This window comes from Phacochoerus africanus, chromosome 3 (genome assembly GCF_016906955.1).
Source record: "Phacochoerus africanus isolate WHEZ1 chromosome 3, ROS_Pafr_v1, whole genome shotgun sequence".
In the NCBI taxonomy this organism is placed as follows: domain Eukaryota; kingdom Metazoa; phylum Chordata; class Mammalia; order Artiodactyla; family Suidae; genus Phacochoerus; species Phacochoerus africanus.
This window is the reverse complement of record NC_062546.1, coordinates 54752359-54774896: the sequence shown is the minus strand read 5'-3', so window position 1 is coordinate 54774896 and position 22538 is coordinate 54752359. Positions and strand designations below refer to the sequence as shown.

General features: G+C 42.1%; 1 pseudogene; it reads right to left on the bottom strand.

The window, feature by feature from the left end:
* LOC125121900 (ankyrin repeat domain-containing protein 26-like) overlaps nucleotides 1–22538 on the bottom strand; it is a 176209-nt pseudogene that overhangs the window by 118094 nt on the left and 35577 nt on the right.

Below are 22538 nucleotides of genomic sequence, written 5' to 3'. Positions count from 1 at the left end.
CCCTTAGACTTCTGGTTACCAGTTCTTTCTCCAGGTGGAAAGTAGCTGTGTTAAGAACACTTCTCTCTCGATCTCTGTCTCGCTTAGTAATAAATTACGGCATTCAGGGAGTGATAGATGATCATGTTTGAATACCTGAGTGAAGTCTTTTATAAGGTCAAAGTCCGTACCGCAGTAGTGCTTGAAAAACACAACAAAACAGACCACCCCCCCCCAATCTTTTTTATTATGTTTTTCCTTTTAGGGCCATGCCTAGAGCATAGGGACATTACCAGGCTAGGGGGCGAACCGGAGCTGCATCTGCAGGCTTACGCCAGGCCACGCCATGCCAGATCTGACCTGCATCTGTGATCTAGGCACGGCTTGTGGTCACGTGGGCTCCTTAAGCCACCGAGCAGGGCCAGGGATAGAGCAGCGCATCCTCATGGATACCATGCCCGGTTCTGAACCCACTGAGCCACAAGAGGCATTCGCACAGGAGTATTTGTAAACAAATAGTGCAGAGAAATACAACTCAGCATGTTAGGAATATACTATGCACACCCACCTTTGTCTTGTATTTAAGATATTTTGATTTTTTACAAAGTTTGCTCGTCATATATGTATATATCTTTGAATATTAAAGAAAACCTATAAAGCAGAGGCTTTTGATTCTATCCCTAGCAGTATGCTATATATTACTTATGACTAGTGTATCTGAACGCTGAAATATGTCGTATGATTGAGAGAGAGTCCGGACGAGAGACGTTAACAGAGAGAGTGGAGTTAAGTGAGAACAGGGAACTCTCTGTTTGAAATATGGAAGGTATTTCAAATTCACATTAGGAAAAGTGTTAACTGTCATAATCACAGAAGTGCCACAGTGACTCGCCGGGTGGATATTAATGAGAGTTGAGTGTAGCTTAGAAGACAATAATGTACATGCGGCGTTCCCATTGTGGCACACTGGAAGCGAACCCAACCAGGAACCCTGAGGTTGCAGATTCAATCCCTGGCCTCACTCGGTGGGTTAAGGATGCGGGCTTGTTGCCGTGAGCTGCGGTATCGGTCGCAGACCTGGCTTGGATCCTGCACTCTGTGGCTGTGGCATAGGCAGCAGCTATAGCTCTAATTAGACCCCTAGCCTGGGAACCACCACATGCCACAAGTGTGGCCTAAACAACAGAAAAATACACACACACACACACTCAGAGTAGGTGTGTGTAGTGTACCGTATATGTGGTGTGCATGTGTGTATTATATATGTTCATGTGATATATATTTACCTATACCTCTATGTGTGCACACGTGTGTTGTATACGTACATATATGTATGCAAGTATACATGTGTGTGTACCCGTGTGTGTGTGTGTGTTTGCACATGAAGTTTCGCTAAGGAAGTTCTCTCTTTGCCCAATCTGCCAACGTAGAAATGTGATATTTATTTGAAGAAATGGATCTAATGCGTTAGTAATATTACGTTTAATAGGAGGGAGAGGTTGATAACTGGCCAAGGACCAGATAGCAAATATTTCCAGTTTGTGGGCTCTGAGGTCTCTGTTTTAACATCTCCGTCTGTGCTAGTGGCACGAAAAGTAGCCATAAACAATAGCAGATGAACACGACAAGAGAACGGTATGTTGTACTAGATTAGGTAGGTAACAACCTTGGTTTCCTTTATTTTAGTTGCAAGAAGCACAAGATCGGTATATGGAGGCCGGTGAATGTATTGAGAAGTTGCAGCATCAAGTGCAAAAGTAAGATTTAAAGCAGCACCGAGAATAAGTAGGGATTAAGTACGAAGCACATAAGCAGTACAGTGTAAGAATTATATCAGGAAAGATGACAGATAAGACATCATTGGGAAGCCGGGTAAAAATTTCAGTTTTGGGGTGTTGTGAAATGGTTTTTCCCCATTTTTCTAAGTTTCCTCATTATCCGCAAAACCCTGCTAGAAAAAAAACAAAACGGCCAAAACATTACCTTTCAAAAATTTCAGAATTTATGTATGGAACCTGTGGATGTTTGTGTACAATGGTGTGGTTGTCTTAGCCATGTATGTGTGAGAATAATTATGTTGAAATACACATTTTAGGCTTGAAAAGGAAAATGCGAGTTAAAAGGTACAAACAAAATGCAAGCGGGCACAATTGAAGAGCTTCAGAAAAACCTGCAGGTCCCAGTTCGGAAGTCGGGTTTTTTTGTCATAACCGAAAAGGAATTTTAATTGTGTTACCAATATTATATGAGACTGTTTTAGAAAATAGGAAGAGTCTCATTGATGAAAAGCAGTCCCGGATCTATAGTGGGACTCTTTGCCACGAAGAGCATAATTCCTCTTTATAGAAGACATTAACTGAATTCGTAAAATGAAGGATTTTTGTAGGAAGACTTTAATTAGAAAGATTGTGGAAGTGCTCCCCTTGTGGCTCAGGGCTTAGGAACCCTACTAGTATCCATGAGGATGCGGCTCGCTCAGTGGGTTAAGGGTCCAGTGCTGCAAGGCTCTGGTATAGGTCCAGCAGCAGCTCTGATTCAACCCCTAGCCTGGGAACTTCCGTAGCCACAGAGTGGCTTTGGGGGAGAAAAAAAAAACAAAAAAAAAGACAAGAAGGAAAGAAGAAAGCGAGGAATAGAGAAGTTGAGGACTGAACATCCGGGTTAGTGTCATTTAGAAACGAAGTAGGCTTAGAGGAGGGCCTCTTCAGGTCACATTGTGTAAGTCAGTTGAGTTCTCTGGAGGCAGAATGTCATAAATACCAAGGGAATATAGATCAGCACTGTGGGATAAGTAAGGAAAAGGTTACAGTATGTTTCTCAGTACCCACCAATTGGGAGCTTAGAATTTGAGATGAAAACTCTAATCTTCTTTTAGGCCACCTATGTTCCATGAAGTATATCTTTGAAGCCTTCCATTCTCCTTAGACTTCTGGTTACCAGTTCTTTCTCCAGGTGGAAAGTAGCTGTGTTAAGAACACTTCTCTCTCGATCTCTGTCTCGCTCTAGTAATAAATACGGCATTCAGGGAGTGATAGATGATCATGTTTGAATACTGAGTGAAGTCTTTTATAAGGTCAAAGTCGTACCGCAGTAGTACTTGAAAACACAACAAGACAGAAACACCCCCCCCCCAATCTTTTCTTATTATGTTTTTCCTTTTAGGGCCATGCCTAGAGCATAGGGACATTACCAGGCTAGGGGGCGAACCGGAGCTGCATCTGCAGGCTTACGCCAGAGCCACCGCAATGCCAGATCTGACCTGCATCGTGATCTAGAGCACGGCTTGTGGTCACGTGGGCTCCTTAAGCCACGAGCAGGGCCGGGATAGAGCAGCCCGATCCTCATGGATACCATGCCCGGTTCTGAACCCACTGAGCCACAAGAGGCATTCGCACAGGAGTATTTGTAAACAAATAGTTGCAGAGAAATACAACTCAGATTGTTAGGAATAACTATGCACACCCACTTTGTCTTGTATTTAAGATATTTGATTTTTTACAAAGTTTGTCGCCAAAATACATTATATGTTATGTATATATCTTTGAATATATAAAGAAAACCTATAAAGCAGAGGCTTTGATTCTATCCCTAGCAGTATCTAGTAGTATTGCACATTACTGATCTAGTGTATCTGAACGCTGAAATATGTCGTATAGATTGAGAGAGAGTCCGGACGAGAGACGTTAACAGAGAGAGTGGAGTTAAGTGAGAACAGGAACTCTCTGTTTGAAATATGGAAGGTATTTCAAATTCACATTAGGAAAGTGTTAACTGTCATAATCACTAGAAGTGCCACAGTGACTCGCCGGGTGGATATTTAATGTAGAGTTGAGTGTAGCTTAGAGACAATAATGTACATGCGGCGTTCCCATTGTGGCACACTGGAAGCGAACCCAACCAGGAACCCTGAGGTTGCAGATTCATCCTGGCCTCACTCGGTGGGTTAAGGATGCGGCGTTGTTGCCGTGAGCCGCGGTATCGGTCGCAGACCTGGCTTGGATCTGCACTGCTGTGGCTGTGGCATAGGCAGCAGCTATGCTCTAATTAGAACCCTAGCCTGGGAACCACCACATGCCACAAGTGTGGCCCTAAACAACAGAAAAATACACACACACACACCACCTCAGACGTAGGTGTGTGTATGTGTACCCGTATATGTGCGTGTGCATGTGTGATATATATATGTTCATGGTATATATATTTACCTATACCTCTATGGTGCACACGTGTGTTGTATACGTACATATATGTATGCACGTATACATGTGTGTGTAGACGTGTGTGTGTGTGTGTTTGCACATGAATGTTTCTGTAAGGAAGTCTCTCTTTGCCCAATCTGCCAACGTAGAAATGGTATATGTATTTGAAGAAACGGAATCTAATGCGTTAGTAATATTACGTTTAATACGAGAGAGAGGTTGAAACTGGCCAAGGACCAGATAGCAAATATCCAGTTTGTGGGCTCTGAGGTCTCTGTTATAACATCTCCCGTCTGTGCTAGTGGCACGAAAAGTAGCCATAAACAATATGCAGATGAACACGACAAGAGAACAGGTATGTCTGACTAGATTACCGGTAGGTAACAACCTTGGTTCCTTTATTTTGTTGCAAGAAGCACAAGATCGGTATATGGAGGCCGTGAAATGTATTGAGAAGTTGCAGCATCAAGTGCAAAAGTAAGATTAAAGCAGCACCGAGAATAAGTGGGATTAAGTACGAAGCACATAAGCAGTACAGTGTAAGAATTATACAGGAAAGATGACAGAAAAGACATCATGGGAAGCCGGGTAAAAATTTCAGTTTTGGGGTGTTGTGAAATTGTTTTCCCCATTTTTCTAGTTTCTCTCATATCCGCAAAACCCTGCTAGAAAAACAACAAAACGGCCAAAACATCTACCTTTCAAAATTTCAGAATTGTGAATGGAACCTGTGGATGTTTGTGTACAATTGGTGTGGTGGTCTTAGCCATGATGTGTGAGAATAATTATGTTGAAATACACATTTTAGGCTTGAAAAGGAAAATGCCGAGTTAAAAGGTACAAACAAAATGCAAGCGGCACAATTGAAGAGCTTCAGAAAAACCGCCGAGTCCAAGTTCGGTAAGTCGGGTTTTTTCTGTCATAACCGAAAAGGAATTTTAATTGTGTACCATATTATATGAGACGTTTTAGAAAATAGGAAGAGTCTCATTGATGAAAAGCAGTCCCGGCATCTATAGTGGGACTCTTGCCACGAAGAGCATAATTCCTCTTTATAGAAGACATAACTGAATTCGTAAAATGAAGGATTTTTGTAGGAAGACTTTAATTAGAAAGATTGTGGAAGTGCTCCCCTTGTGGCTCAGCGGCTTAGGAACCCTACTAGTATCCATGAGGATGCGGCCTCGCTCAGTGGGTTAAGGGTCCAGTGCTGCCAAGGCTCTGGTATAGGTCTCAGCAGCAGCTCTGATTAACCCCTAGCCTGGGAACTTCCGTATGCCACAGGAGTGGCTTTGGGGGAGAAAAAAAAAAACAAAAAAAAAGACAGAAGGAAAGAAAGAAAGCGAGGAATAGAGAAGTTGAGGACTGAACATCCAGGGTTAGTGTCATTTAGAAACGAAGTAGGCTTAGAGGAGGGCCTCTTCAGGTCACATTGTGTAAGTTCAGTTGAGTTCGGAGGCAGAATGTCATAAATACCAGGGAATATAGATCAGCACTGTGGGATAAGTAAGGAAAGGTTACAGTATGTTTCTCCAGTACCCACCAATTGGGAGCTTAGAATTTGAGATGAAAATCTTAATCTTCTTTATAGCGCCACCTCATGTTCCATGAAGTATATCTTTGAAGCCTTCCATTCCTTAGACTTCTGGTTACCATTCTTTCTCCAGGTGGAAAGTAGCTGTGTTAAGAAAACTTCTCTCTGATCTCTGTCTCGCTCTAGTAATAAATTACGGCATTCAGGGAGTGATAGATGATCATGTTTGAATACCTGAGTGAAGTCTTTTATAAGGTCAAAGTCCGTACCGCAGTAGTACTTGAAAAAACAACAAGACAGAAACACCCCCCCCCAATCTTTTCTTATTATGTTTTTCCTTTTAGGGCCATGCCTAGAGCATAGGGACATTACCAGGCTAGGGGGCGAACCGGAGCTGCATCTGCAGGCTTACGCCAGAGCCACCGCAATGCCAGATCTGACCTGCATCTGTGATCTAGAGCACGGCTTGTGGTCACGTGGGCTCCTAGCCAAAGAGACACACGGGTACACACACATGTATATGTGCATACATTATGTACGTATACAACACACGTGTGCACACAAGAGGTATAGGTAAATATATATGCACATGAACATATATATATACACACATGCACACGCACATATACGGGTACACATACACACACCTACGTCTGAGTGTGTGTGTGTGTGTGTCTGTGTGTATTTTTCTGTTGTTGAGGTCCACACTTGTGGCATGTGGTGGTTCCCAGGCTAGGGGTCTAATTAGAGCTATAGCTGCTGCCTATGCCACAGCCACAGCAGTGCACGATCCAAGCCAGGTCTGCGACCGATACCGCAGCTCACGGCAACAACGCCGCATCCTTAACCCACCGAGTGAGGCCAGGGATTGAATCTGCAACCTCAGGGTTCCTGGTTGGGTTCGCTTCCAGTGTGCCACAATGGGAACGCCGCATGTAAATTATTGTTCTCTAAGCTACACTCAACTCTAACATTAAATATCCACACCGGCGAGTCACTGTGGCACTTCTAGTGATTATGACAGTTAACACTTTTCCTAATGTGAATTTGAAATACCTTCCATATTTTCAAACAGAGAGTTCCCTGTTCTCACTTAACTCCACGCTCTCTGTTAACGTCTCTCGTCCGGACTCTCTCTCAATCTATACGACATATTTCAGCGTTCAGATACACTAGATCAGTAATGTAGCAATACTACTAGGATACTGCTAGGGATAGAATCAAAAGCCTCTGCTTTATAGGTTTTCTTTATATATTCAAAGATATATACATAACATATAAATGTATTTTGGACGAGCAAACTTTGTAAAAAATCAAAATATCTTAAATACAAGACAAAGGTGGGTGTGCATAGTATATTCCTAACAATGCTGAGTTGTATTTCTCTGCAACTATTTGTTTACAAATACTCCTGTGCGAATGCCTCTTGTGGCTCAGTGGGTTCAGAACCGGGCATGGTATCCATGAGGACGCGGGCTGCTCTATCCCTGGCCCTGCTCGGTGGCTTAAGGAGCCCACGTGACCACAAGCCGTGCTCTAGATCACAGATGCAGGTCAGATCTGGCATTGCGGTGGCTCTGGCGTAAGCCTGCAGATGCAGCTCCGGTTCGCCCCCTAGCCTGGTAATGTCCCTATGCTCTAGGCATGGCCCTAAAAGGAAAAACATAATAAGAAAAGATTGGGGGGGGGGGTTTCTGTCTTGTTGTGTTTTCAAGCACTACTGCGGTACGGACTTTGACCTTATAAAAGACTTCACTCAGGTATTCAAACATGATCATCTATCACTCCCTGAATGCCGTAATTTATTACTAGAGCGAGACAGAGATCGAGAGAGAAGTGTTCTTAACACAGCTACTTTCCACCTGGAGAAAGAACTGGTAACCAGAAGTCTAAGGAGAATGGAAGGCTTCAAAGATATACTTCATGGAACATGAGGTGGCGCTATAAAGAAGATTAAGAGTTTTCATCTCAAATTCTAAGCTCCCAATTGGTGGGTACTGAGAAACATACTGTAACCTTTTCCTTACTTATCCCACAGTGCTGATCTATATTCCCTTGGTATTTATGACATTCTGCCTCCAGAGAACTCAACTGAACTTACACAATGTGACCTGAAGAGGCCCTCCTCTAAGCCTACTTCGTTTCTAAATGACACTAACCCTGGATGTTCAGTCCTCAACTTCTCTATTCCTCGCTTTCTTTCTTTTCCTTCTTGTCTTTTTTTTGTTTTTTTTTCTCCCCCAAAGCCACTCCTGTGGCATACGGAAGTTCCCAGGCTAGGGGTTGAATCAGAGCTGCTGCTGAGACCCTATACCAGAGCCTTGGCAGCACTGGACCCTTAACCCACTGAGCGAGGCCGCATCCTCATGGATACTAGTAGGGTTCCTAAGCCGCTGAGCCACAAGGGGAGCACTTCCACAATCTTTCTAATTAAAGTCTTCCTACAAAATCCTTCATTTTACGAATTCAGTTAATGTCTTCTATAAAGAGGAATTATGCTCTTCGTGGCAAAGAGTCCCACTATAGATGCCGGGACTGCTTTTCATCAATGAGACTCTTCCTATTTTCTAAAACAGTCTCATATATTATTGGTAACACAATTAAAATTCCTTTTCGGTTATGACAGAAAAAACCCGACTTACCGAACTTGGACTCGGCAGGTTGTTCTGAAGCTCTTCAATTGTGCCCGCTTGCATTTTGTTTGTACCTTTTAACTCGGCATTTTCCTTTTCAAGCCTAAAATGTGTATTTCAACATAATTATTCTCACACATACATGGCTAAGACAACCACACCAATTGTACACAAACATCCACAGGTTCCATCACATAAATTCTGAAATTTTTGAAAGGTAGATGTTTTGGCCGTTTTGTTGTTTTTCTAGCAGGGTTTTGCGGATAATGAGAGAAACTTAGAAAAAATGGGGAAAAACCATTTCACAACACCCCAAAACTGAAATTTTTACCCGGCTTCCCAATGATGTCTTATCTGTCATCTTTCCTGATATAATTCTTACACTGTACTGCTTATGTGCTTCGTACTTAATCCCTACTTATTCTCGGTGCTGCTTTAAAGTCTTACTTTTGCACTTGATGCTGCAATCTTCTCAATACATTTCACGGCCTCCATATACCGATCTTGTGCTTCTTGCAACTAAAATAAAGGAAACCAAGGTTGTTACCTACCGGTAATCTAGTACAGACATACCTGTTCTCTTGTCGTGTTCATCTGCATATTGTTTATGGCTACTTTTCGTGCCACTAGCACAGACGGGAGATGTTATAACAGAGACCTCAGAGCCCACAAACTGGAAATATTTGCTATCTGGTCCTTGGCCAGTTATCAACCTCTCCCCTCCTATTAAACGTAATATTACTAACGCATTAGATTCCATTTCTTCAAATAAATATACACATTTCTACGTTGGCAGATTGGGCAAAGAGAGAACTTCCTTACAGGAAACATTCATGTGCAAACACACACACACACACACACACGGGTACACACACATGTATACGTGCATACATATATGTACGTATACAACACACGTGTGCACACATAGAGGTATAGGTAAATATATATACACATGAACATATATATATACACACATGCACACGCACATATACGGGTACACATACACACACCTACGTCTGAGTGTGTGTGTGTGTGTCTGTGTGTATTTTTCTGTTGTTGAGGGCCACACTTGTGGCATGTGGTGGTTCCCAGGCTAGGGGTCTAATTAGAGCTATAGCTGCTGCCTATGCCACAGCCACAGCAGTGCACGATCCAAGCCAGGTCTGCGACCGATACCGCAGCTCACGGCAACAACGCCGCATCCTTAACCCACCGAGTGAGGCCAGGGATTGAATCTGCAACCTCAGGGTTCCTGGTTGGGTTCGCTTCCAGTGTGCCACAATGGGAACGCCGCATGTACATTATTGTCTTCTAAGCTACACTCAACTCTAACATTAAATATCCACACCGGCGAGTCACTGTGGCACTTCTAGTGATTATGACAGTTAACACTTTTCCTAATGTGAATTTGAAATACCTTCCATATTTTCAAACAGAGAGTTCCCTGTTCTCACTTAACTCCACTCTCTCTGTTAACGTCTCTCGTCCGGACTCTCTCTCAATCTATACGACATATTTCAGCGTTCAGATACACTAGATCAGTAATGTAGCAATACTGCTAGGGATAGAATCAAAAGCCTCTGCTTTATAGGTTTTCTTTATATATTCAAAGATATATACATATATGTACGAGCAAACTTTGTAAAAAATCAAAATATCTTAAATACAAGACAAAGGTGGGTGTGCATAGTATATTCCTAACAATGCTGAGTTGTATTTCTCTGCAACTATTTGTTTACAAATACTCCTGTGCGAATGCCTCTTGTGGCTCAGTGGGTTCAGAACCGGGCATGGTATCCATGAGGATGCGGGCTGCTCTATCCCTGGCCCTGCTCGGTGGCTTAAGGAGCCCACGTGACCACAAGCCGTGCTCTAGATCACAGATGCAGGTCAGATCTGGCATTGCGGTGGCTCTGGCGTAAGCCTGCAGATGCAGCTCCGGTTCGCCCCCTAGCCTGGTAATGTCCCTATGCTCTAGGCATGGCCCTAAAAGGAAAAACATAATAAGAAAAGATTGGGGGGGTGGGTTCTGTCTTGTTGTGTTTTCAAGCACTACTGCGGTACGGACTTTGACCTTATAAAAGACTTCACTCAGGTATTCAAACATGATCATCTATCACTCCCTGAATGCCGTAATTTATTACTAGAGCGAGACAGAGATCGAGAGAGAAGTGTTCTTAACACAGCTACTTTCCACCTGGAGAAAGAACTGGTAACCAGAAGTCTAAGGAGAATGGAAGGCTTCAAAGATATACTTCATGGAACATGAGGTGGCGCTATAAAGAAGATTAAGAGTTTTCATCTCAAATTCTAAGCTCCCAATTGGTGGGTACTGAGAAACATACTGTAACCTTTTCCTTACTTATCCCACAGTGCTGATCTATATTCCCTTGGTATTTATGACATTCTGCCTCCAGAGAACTCAACTGAACTTACACAATGTGACCTGAAGAGGCCCTCCTCTAAGCCTACTTCGTTTCTAAATGACACTAACCCTGGATGTTCAGTCCTCAACTTCTCTATTCCTCGCTTTCTTTCTTTCCTTCTTGTCTTTTTTTTTTTTTTTTTCTCCCCCAAAGCCACTCCTGTGGCATACGGAAGTTCCCAGGCTAGGGGTTGAATCAGAGCTGCTGCTGAGACCTATACCAGAGCCTTGGCAGCACTGGACCCTTAACCCACTGAGCGAGGCCGCATCCTCATGGATACTAGTAGGGTTCCTAAGCCGCTGAGCCACAAGGGGAGCACTTCCACAATCTTTCTAATTAAAGTCTTCCTACAAAAATCCTTCATTTTACGAATTCAGTTAATGTCTTCTATAAAGAGGAATTATGCTCTTCGTGGCAAAGAGTCCCACTATAGATGCCGGGACTGCTTTTCATCAATGAGACTCTTCCTATTTTCTAAAACAGTCTCATATAATATTGGTAACACAATTAAAATTCCTTTTCGGTTATGACAGAAAAAACCCGACTTACCGAACTTGGACTCGGCAGGTTATTCTGAAGCACTTCAATTGTGCCCGCTTGCATTTTGTTTGTAACCTTTTAACTTGGCATTTTCCTTTTCAAGCCTAAAATGTGTATTTCAACATAATTATTCTCACACATACATGGCTAAGACAACCACACCAATTGTACACAAACATCCACAGGTTCCATTACATAAATTCTGAAATTTTTGAAAGGTAGATGTTTTGGCCGTTTTGTTGTTTTTCTAGCAGGGTTTTGCGGATAATGAGAGAAACTTAGAAATAATGGGGAAAAACCATTTCACAACACCCCAAAACTGAAATTTTTACCCGGCTTCCCAATGATGTCTTATCTGTCATCTTTCCTGATATAATTCTTACACTGTACTGCTTATGTGCTTCGTACTTAATCCCTACTTATTCTCGGTGCTGCTTTAAATCTTACTTTTGCACTTGATGCTGCATCTTCTCAATACATTTCACGGCCTCCATATACCGATCTTGTGCTTCTTGCAACTAAAATAAAGGAAACCAAGGTTGTTACCTACCGGTAATCTAGTACAGACATACCTGTTCTCTTGTCGTGTTCATCTGCATATTGTTTATGGCTACTTTTCGTGCCACTAGCACAGACGGGAGATGTTATAACAGAGACCTCAGAGCCCACAAACTGGAAATATTTGCTATCTGGTCCTTGGCCAGTTATCAACCTCTCCCCTCGTATTAAACGTAATATTATTAACGCATTAGATTCCATTTCTTCAAATACATATACACATTTCTACGTTGGCAGATTGGGCAAAGAGAGAACTTCCTTACAGGAAACATTCATGTGCAAACACACACACACACAAATACACACGTGTACACATACACACATGGGACACAAACACATGTATATGTGCATACATATATGTACGTATACAACACACGTGTGCACACATAGAGGTATAGGTAAATATATATACACATGAACATATATATATACACACATGCACACGCACATATACGGGTACACATACACACACCTACGTCTGTGTGTGTGTGTGTGTGTGTGTGTCTGTGATTTTTTTGTTGTTGAGGGCCACACTTGTGGCATGTGGTGGTTCCCAGGCTAGGGGTCTAATTAGAGCTATAGCTGCTGCCTATGCCACAGCCACAGCAGTGCAGGATCCAAGCCAGGTCTGCGACCGATACCGCAGCTCACGGCAACAACGCCGCATCCTTAACCCACCGAGTGAGGCCAGGGATTGAATCTGCAACCTCAGGGTTCCTGGTTGGGTTCGCTTCCAGTGTGCCACAATGGGAACGCCGCATGTACATTATTGTCTTCTAAGCTACACTCAACTCTAACATTAAATATCCACACCGGCGAGTCACTGTGGCACTTCTAGTGATTATGACAGTTAACACTTTTCCTAATGTGAATTTGAAATACCTTCCATATTTTCAAACAGAGAGTTCCCTGTTCTCACTTAACTCCACTCTCTCTGTTAACGTCTCTCGTCCGGACTCTCTCTCAATCTATACGACATATTTCAGCGTTCAGATACACTAGATCAGTAATGTAGCAATACTACTAGGATACTGCTAGGGATAGAATCAAAAGCCTCTGCTTTATAGGTTTTCTTTATATATTCAAAGATATATACATAACATATAAATGTATTTTGGACGAGCAAACTTTGTAAAAAATCAAAATATCTTAAATACAAGACAAAGGTGGGTGTGCATAGTATATTCCTAACAATGCTGAGTTGTATTTCTCTGCAACTATTTGTTTACAAATACTCCTGTGCGAATGCCTCTTGTGGCTCAGTGGGTTCAGAACCGGGCATGGTATCCATGAGGATGCGGGCTGCTCTATCCCTGGCCCTGCTCGGTGGCTTAAGGAGCCCACGTGACCACAAGCCGTGCTCTAGATCACAGATGCAGGTCAGATCTGGCATTGCGGTGGCTCTGGCGTAAGCCTGCAGATGCAGCTCCGGTTCGCCCCCTAGCCTGGTAATGTCCCTATGCTCTAGGCATGGCCCTAAAAGGAAAAACATAATAAGAAAAGATTGGGGGGGGGGGTGTTTCTGTCTTGTTGTGTTTTCAAGTACTACTGCGGTACGGACTTTGACCTTATAAAAGACTTCACTCAGGTATTCAAACATGATCATCTATCACTCCCTGAATGCCGTAATTTATTACTAGAGCGAGACAGAGATCGAGAGAGAAGTGTTCTTAACACAGCTACTTTCCACCTGGAGAAAGAACTGGTAACCAGAAGTCTAAGGAGAATGGAAGGCTTCAAAGATATACTTCATGGAACATGAGGTGGCGCTAAAAAGAAGATTAAGAGTTTTCATCTCAAATTCTAAGCTCCCAATTGGTGGGTACTGAGAAACATACTGTAACCTTTTCCTTACTTATCCCACAGTGCTGATCTATATTCCCTTGGTATTTATGACATTCTGCCTCCAGAGAACTCAACTGAACTTACACAATGTGACCTGAAGAGGCCCTCCTCTAAGCCTACTTCGTTTCTAAATGACACTAACCCTGGATGTTCAGTCCTCAACTTCTCTATTCCTCGCTTTCTTTCTTTCCTTCTTGTCTTTTTTTTGTTTTTTTTTCTCCCCCAAAGCCACTCCTGTGGCATACGGAAGTTCCCAGGCTAGGGGTTGAATCAGAGCTGCTGCTGAGACCTATACCAGAGCCTTGGCAGCACTGGACCCTTAACCCACTGAGCGAGGCCGCATCCTCATGGATACTAGTAGGGTTCCTAAGCCGCTGAGCCACAAGGGGAGCACTTCCACAATCTTTCTAATTAAAGTCTTCCTACAAAAATCCTTCATTTTACGAATTCAGTTAATGTCTTCTATAAAGAGGAATTATGCTCTTCGTGGCAAAGAGTCCCACTATAGATGCCGGGACTGCTTTTCATCAATGAGACTCTTCCTATTTTCTAAAACAGTCTCATATAATATTGGTAACACAATTAAAATTCCTTTTCGGTTATGACAGAAAAAACCCGACTTACCGAACTTGGACTCGGCAGGTTTTTCTGAAGCTCTTCAATTGTGCCCGCTTGCATTTTGTTTGTACCTTTTAACTCGGCATTTTCCTTTTCAAGCCTAAAATGTGTATTTCAACATAATTATTCTCACACATACATGGCTAAGACAACCACACCAATTGTACACAAACATCCACAGGTTCCATCACATAAATTCTGAAATTTTTGAAAGGTAGATGTTTTGGCCGTTTTGTTGTTTTTCTAGCAGGGTTTTGCGGATAATGAGAGAAACTTAGAAAAAATGGGGAAAAACCATTTCACAACACCCCAAAACTGAAATTTTTACCCGGCTTCCCAATGATGTCTTATCTGTCATCTTTCCTGATATAATTCTTACACTGTACTGCTTATGTGCTTCGTACTTAATCCCTACTTATTCTCGGTGCTGCTTTAAGTCTTACTTTTGCACTTGATGCTGCAACTTCTCAATACATTTCACGGCCTCCATATACCGATCTTGTGCTTCTTGCAACTAAAATAAAGGAAACCAAGGTTGTTACCTACCGGTAATCTAGTACAGACATACCTGTTCTCTTGTCGTGTTCATCTGCATATTGTTTATGGCTACTTTTCGTGCCACTAGCACAGACGGGAGATGTTATAACAGAGACCTCAGAGCCCACAAACTGGAAATATTTGCTATCTGGTCCTTGGCCAGTTATCAACCTCTCCCCTCCTATTAAACGTAATATTACTAACGCATTAGATTCCATTTCTTCAAATACATATACACATTTCTACGTTGGCAGATTGGGCAAAGAGAGAACTTCCTTACAGGAAACATTCATGTGCAAACACACACACACACACGTGTACACACACACACATGGGTACACACACATGTATACGTGCATACATATATGTACGTATACAACACACGTGTGCACACATAGAGGTATAGGTAAATATATATACACATGAACATATATATATACACACATGCACACGCACATATACGGGTACACATACACACACCTACGTCTGAGTGTGTGTGTGTGTGTGTGTATTTTTCTGTTGTTTAGGGCCACACTTGTGGCATGTGGTGGTTCCCAGGCTAGGGGTCTAATTAGAGCTATAGCTGCTGCCTATGCCACAGCCACAGCAGTGCACGATCCAAGCCAGGTCTGCGACCGATACCGCAGCTCACGGCAACAACGCCGCATCCTTAACCCACCGAGTGAGGCCAGGGATTGAATCTGCAACCTCAGGGTTCCTGGTTGGGTTCGCTTCCAGTGTGCCACAATGGGAACGCCGCATGTACATTATTGTCTTCTAAGCTACACTCAACTCTAACATTAAATATCCACACCGGCGAGTCACTGTGGCACTTCTAGTGATTATGACAGTTAACACTTTTCCTAATGTGAATTTGAAATACCTTCCATATTTTCAAACAGAGAGTTCCCTGTTCTCACTTAACTCCACTCTCTCTGTTAACGTCTCTCGTCCGGACTCTCTCTCAATCTATACGACATATTTCAGCGTTCAGATACACTAGATCAGTAATGTAGCAATACTACTAGGATACTGCTAGGGATAGAATCAAAAGCCTCTGCTTTATAGGTTTTCTTTATATATTCAAAGATATATACATAACATATAAATGTATTTTGGACGAGCAAACTTTGTAAAAAATCAAAATATCTTAAATACAAGACAAAGGTGGGTGTGCATAGTATATTCCTAACAATGCTGAGTTGTATTTCTCTGCAACTATTTGTTTACAAATACTCCTGTGCGAATGCCTCTTGTGGCTCAGTGGGTTCAGAACCGGGCATGGTATCCATGAGGATGCGGGCTGCTCTATCCCTGGCCCTGCTCGGTGGCTTAAGGAGCCCACGTGACCACAAGCCGTGCTCTAGATCACAGATGCAGGTCAGATCTGGCATTGCGGTGGCTCTGGCGTAAGCCTGCAGATGCAGCTCCGGTTCGCCCCCTAGCCTGGTAATGTCCCTATGCTCTAGGCATGGCCCTAAAAGGAAAAACATAATAAGAAAAGATTGGGGGGGGGGTTTCTGTCTTGTTGTGTTTTCAAGCACTACTGCGGTACGGACTTTGACCTTATAAAAGACTTCACTCAGGTATTCAAACATGATCATCTATCACTCCCTGAATGCCGTAATTTATTACTAGAGCGAGACAGAGATCGAGAGAGAAGTGTTCTTAACACAGCTACTTTCCACCTGGAGAAAGAACTGGTAACCAGAAGTCTAAGGAGAATGGAAGGCTTCAAAGATATACTTCATGGAACATGAGGTGGCGCTAAAAAGAAGATTAAGAGTTTTCATCTCAAATTCTAAGCTCCCAATTGGTGGGTACTGAGAAACATACTGTAACCTTTTCCTTACTTATCCCACAGTGCTGATCTATATTCCCTTGGTATTTATGACATTCTGCCTCCAGAGAACTCAACTGAACTTACACAATGTGACCTGAAGAGGCCCTCCTCTAAGCCTACTTCGTTTCTAAATGACACTAACCCTGGATGTTCAGTCCTCAACTTCTCTATTCCTCGCTTTCTTTCTTTCCTTCTTGTCTTTTTTTTGTTTTTTTTCTCCCCCAAAGCCACTCCTGTGGCATACGGAAGTTCCCAGGCTAGGGGTTGAATCAGAGCTGCTGCTGCTGAGACCTATACCAGAGCCTTGGCAACACTGGACCCTTAACCCACTGAGCGAGGCCGCATCCTCATGGATACTAGTAGGGTTCCTAAGCCGCTGAGCCACAAGGGGAGCACTTCCACAATCTTTCTAATTAAAGTCTTCCTACAAAAATCCTTCATTTTACGAATTCAGTTAATGTCTTCTATAAAGAGGAATTATGCTCTTCGTGGCAAAGAGTCCCACTATAGATGCCGGGACTGCTTTTCATCAATGAGACTCTTCCTATTTTCTAAAACAGTCTCATATAATATTGGTAACACAATTAAAATTCCTTTTCGGTTATGACAGAAAAAACCCGACTTACCGAACTTGGACTCGGCAGGTTTTTCTGAAGCTCTTCAATTGCGCCCGCTTGCATTTTGTTTGTACCTTTTAACTCGGCATTTTCCTTTTCAAGCCTAAAATGTGTATTTCAACATAATTATTCTCACACATACATGGCTAAGACAACCACACCAATTGTACACAAACATCCACAGGTTCCATCACATAAATTCTGAAATTTTTGAAAGGTAGATGTTTTGGCCGTTTTGTTGTTTTTCTAGCAGGGTTTTGCGGATAATGAGAGAAACTTAGAAAAAATGGGGAAAAACCATTTCACAACACCCCAAAACTGAAATTTTTACCCGGCTTCCCAATGATGTCTTATCTGTCATCTTTCCTGATATAATTCTTACACTGTACTGCTTATGTGCTTCGTACTTAATCCCTACTTATTCTCGGTGCTGCTTTAAGTCTTACTTTTGCACTTGATGCTGCATCTTCTCAGTACATTTCACGGCCTCCATATACCGATCTTGTGCTTCTTGCAACTAAAATAAAGGAAACCAAGGTTGTTACCTACCGGTAATCTAGTACAGACATACCTGTTCTCTTGTCGTGTTCATCTGCATATTGTTTATGGCTACTTTTCGTGCCACTAGCACAGACGGGAGATGTTATAACAGAGACCTCAGAGCCCACAAACTGGAAATATTTGCTATCTGGTCCTTGGCCAGTTATCAACCTCTCCCCTCCTATTAAATGTAATATTATTAATGCATTAGATTCCATTTCTTCAAATAAATATACACATTTCTACGTTGGCAGATTGGGCAAAGAGAGAATTTCCTTACAGGAAACATTCTTGTGTAAACACAGACACACACGTGTAAATACACACGTGTACACATATACATATGGGTACACACATACATGTGCACACACATGTATATGTGCATACATATGTGTATGTATACAACATACGTTTGCACACATGTAGGTATATATAAATATATATACACACATACACATGCATATGTACGTGTGTACGCACACACATGTCTTTGTGTGTGTGTGTGTGCATTTTTTTGTTGTTTAGGGCCACTCTTGTGGCATGTGGTGGTTCCCAGGCTAGGGGTCTAATTAGAGCTATAGCTGCTGCCTATGCCACAGCCACAGCAGTGCAGGATCCAAGCCACGTCTGCGACCGATACCGCAGCTCACGGCAACAACGCCGCATCCTTAACCCACCGAGTGAGGCCAGGGATTGAATCTGCAACCTCAGGGTTCCTGGTTGGGTTCGCTTCCAGTGTGCCACAATGGGAACGCCGCATGTACATTATTGTCTTCTAAGCTACACTCAACTCTAACATTAAATATCCACACTGGCGAGTCACTGTGGCACTTTTGGTGATTGTGAAAATTAACACTGCTTTTTGTGACAACCAGAGGTGTAGTGGGCTATTTTAGAGAGACAGTATCTACTCAGGAGCCAGCTTGTATGACTCTGTTTCAATCCCATCCATTGTTAGCCCCATGTCCTTGAACAAATTCAATTTTCCTTCTCAGTTTCTCCCTCTGTAAATTCGAGATAATAATAGCATCTACCTCACTGGGATATTGGGAAGATTACATTCGGTAATACACATAATGTACTTCGATGACTGTGTGGCTCTAGCAAGTGCTAAGTGTTTGCCATCAGCATTATTCCTCTTGCTATACTGTATGTTCTCAACAATTTAATATTTAGGCACCTAGCATGCCAACGGACATGGTCTCATATACAAATCACCCTCAAATCAGTCATTTTAGTGAAAGTTGTTGTGTGTGGGGAGTTTGAGGCCCAGAATATATGCCCAGTACTTCAAAACCTTCCATTAATTCCACCAAACAACTAGTACTTTTTTCCACTTATATAGTCATTTGGAACTTACTTCCTCTCTGCACCACTCAGTGGGCAGTGATCACAGACTACAATGCAGAGAGCACCTCCTGGATTGAGTGGTATAAGACTTCCATGACCTTTGGAGGAATCAATCCATTGGCATGGCTATTAGGTCAAAGTTCTGAATCGGTTTATTCCCAGGGACTGTTTATTTTGACCTATTCTAGCAAGGACTCAGATGAGAAAATTCAGCTTATGGAGAATGGATATCAGAAAAGCTGTTCTTGGAAGTTCCCACTGTGGTGCAGTGGAAACAAATCTGACTGGTATCCATGCGCACGTGGGTTTGATCCCTGGCTTCACTCCATGGGTTAGGGATCCAGCATTGACCTTGAGCTGTGAGGCAGGTCCCAGACGTGACTCTGATCCTGAGTTGCTCTGGTTGTGGTTTAGGCTGGCAGCTGCAGTTCTGATTCCACCCGTAGCCTGGGAACTTCCATACACTATGGGCACAGCCCTAAAAAAAGCAAAACACAAAAACAAAAAGAAAAGCTATTCTCAGAACTTTACAGTTAGTCAAATGCTATCAATCTGTAAATTCCACTTTTAGCTTCATACTAAAGAAAATTAGATTTTTTTTTATAGTGAGGGCAAAAATGAACATTTAATTGAACAATTCTTCCCTATGAGTTTCCATTTTGTATTTACTGATTAAAATACCATTTAATAAAAGCTTTTTCATACCAATATCTCCACAAGGAAATTATGCATATGATAAAAGTGCTTAAACTTATCCTAGTAACACTTAAGCTAAAATATTTTCAGTTTATGCAAGGACTGGTGCCATGCATATAGTTTCATATTCCCTGTTAGACAAATTTATACTTAAGACAAGATTATCTCTTATGAAAAAAAATTAAACAGAGTAAAAATGACAGGATAAACTGTTCTGCACGATGAGAATAGGGTCAATGACAGGAGGAACAGTCAGAGAAAGCTTCGTGCGAAAGGAAGGAGAGACTGGAAGCCCTGTCTGAATAAATGGAGGATTAGGTGACAGGAAAAGAAAGGGAAAAGACAGAAAGGACAGCATGAGGAAGGGCAAAGAAAAGGTGACACCAGCCAGTTAACTCACAGGAGAAAATCCAACAGCAGGGAATAAAACGAGTCAGCACAGTGACTTGAAAAGGAATGTTCACAGCAGCATTATTTATAGCCCCAATGTGGAAACAACCCAAAGGCCCATCAGCTGATGAGTGGGTCAATGTTTTGACCATGTAACACTGTACTGTTCCACAAGGAACAGACATGGAAGTGCTGATAATGGGCTCTACCATGGAGGAACCTTGAGAACTTTATGTCAAATGAAAAAAGCTAACCACAAAGGACAAAATTCCATGTGAGCGCATTTGTATGAAACCCTCAGAACAGGCACAGCTATGGAGACAGGAATTAGCCTGGTGGTTGCCTGGGGCTGAGGGAGATGGGGGCTTTGAGCGACCCCGAAGAGATACAGGGTTTCTTTTTGGGGTGATGGTCCAAAATTGATTGTGGTGAAAGTTGCACAACTCTGAATAAACTAGTAGATACTGAACTACACATCTTAAAGGAGTGGATTATATGACCTATGAAGCATACATATCTCAATACGTTTTTTTTTTAATCCAATGGTAGCATCTAGATAATTTCTTAATTCTTTATTTTGGCTATGCAAACTAGACAAGATCTAAATATCTCCATGCATTTACAATACAGTTAATTTGAAAAGAAAATAAAGGCAATGCCTAACTTCAACCAGTTTGTAGAATGACCTCATCGCACAAGATAATGTGAAATCCAAGAAAGAAATATCCACACATTCTATACTCTTTCACAAAAGTGAAGATGAGAAATGACAGTTTTCTGGAACACTCCTTAAACAGTATCCTCTGACTTTTATCTGGCTTGCCTCATCATGGTGATAGAGACATCACTAAAACTTACTGTTTAATAGAAAAAAACAGACTCTCAAGTTCTGTGAGGAATGATGCATCATTCTCTACTTTCCCAAGGGGAAATAGCCTAAGAAAAATTATATAATACAAAACATCAGAATAAAAGTCAGAGTTTAAGAGATAAGCGCATTATAAAGCAATAAAATGGTAATGAAATAATGGTAATGAAAATAAAAAAGAAAGCTGTCCTTGAAAATTAGTCTCCTGAAACACTTTGTGTTATACATTAACTGTGGACACTCACATTTAACAATCTCAAACATACTTGACTTGTGATTTGTAATTTTTTTTAAATCTTATGCCTCATCTTCTAAATTAGCACAATAATGTGACTTGACTTCCAGCGAAGCCTCTGACCTGGACAGCTTTTTTAGTTTATCAGCCAGTAATCATTTTTTAAATTCTTTTTTTTTTTTTTGCTTTTTTAGGGTTGCACTCACGGCATATGGAGGTTCCCAGGCTAGGGGTCCAATTACAGCTACAGCTGCCAGCCTACAACACAGCCACAGGAACATGGGATCCTTAATCTATCTACTAAGCAAGGCCAGGGATCGAACTTGCAACCTCATGGTTCCTAGTCAGATTCGCTTGTGCTGTGCCATGACGGGAACTCCCAGCCAGTTCTTGTTGATGCTGTCCCATAACTGCCTAATAAGATACACTGCCACTGATTTTATAAATCACCCTATTATTATTTATATTAATAACAGATAACTCCAACATAGGTAATTCAAAAACTATCCCCACAGACATCAACTCACCTTCTTCCCTTCACATGTGCACCTTCCAGCTCATGTCATTTGGTGAAAGATTCAGAAGGTGTTACCCTCTTGCCTTATCAACATTAAGTTACTTAGAAGACAGATTCACCCTTGCCACCCACTCCTCCACCCTCGCCAATGAACTGGCAGAGCTTTACCACCTCCTGAAATCTCATAAAGAAATGGATGTGAAAAAGAAATAGAATAAGGGCATCCTCTTGCTGCCCAGCAGGTTAAGGATCCAGTGTTGTCACTGCAGTGGTTTGGGGCTGTGGTGTGGGTTCCATCCCTGGCCCTGGAACTTCCACATGCCCTAGGCACAGCCCACCACCCTGCCCCCCAAAAAAGAAAGAAAGAAATAGGAAAAAATAGGTGTATAGGTCGAACAAGTAATGGTAAATTCCACGCTGTGTAACATCTTCCTTCCTTTTTCTTAGAGGCTCCAATTACCTTCCGATTTCCCACTGTAAATCAACTCTACCTCACTATAATTAAGAATGAAACCAAACCCAAACAGAGTTCCTCACACATTCAATCCTATGCTCAAGTCCTTCCAACTGATTCCTCACTCAGAATAAAAATGAGGCCATGCCCATGGCCTCC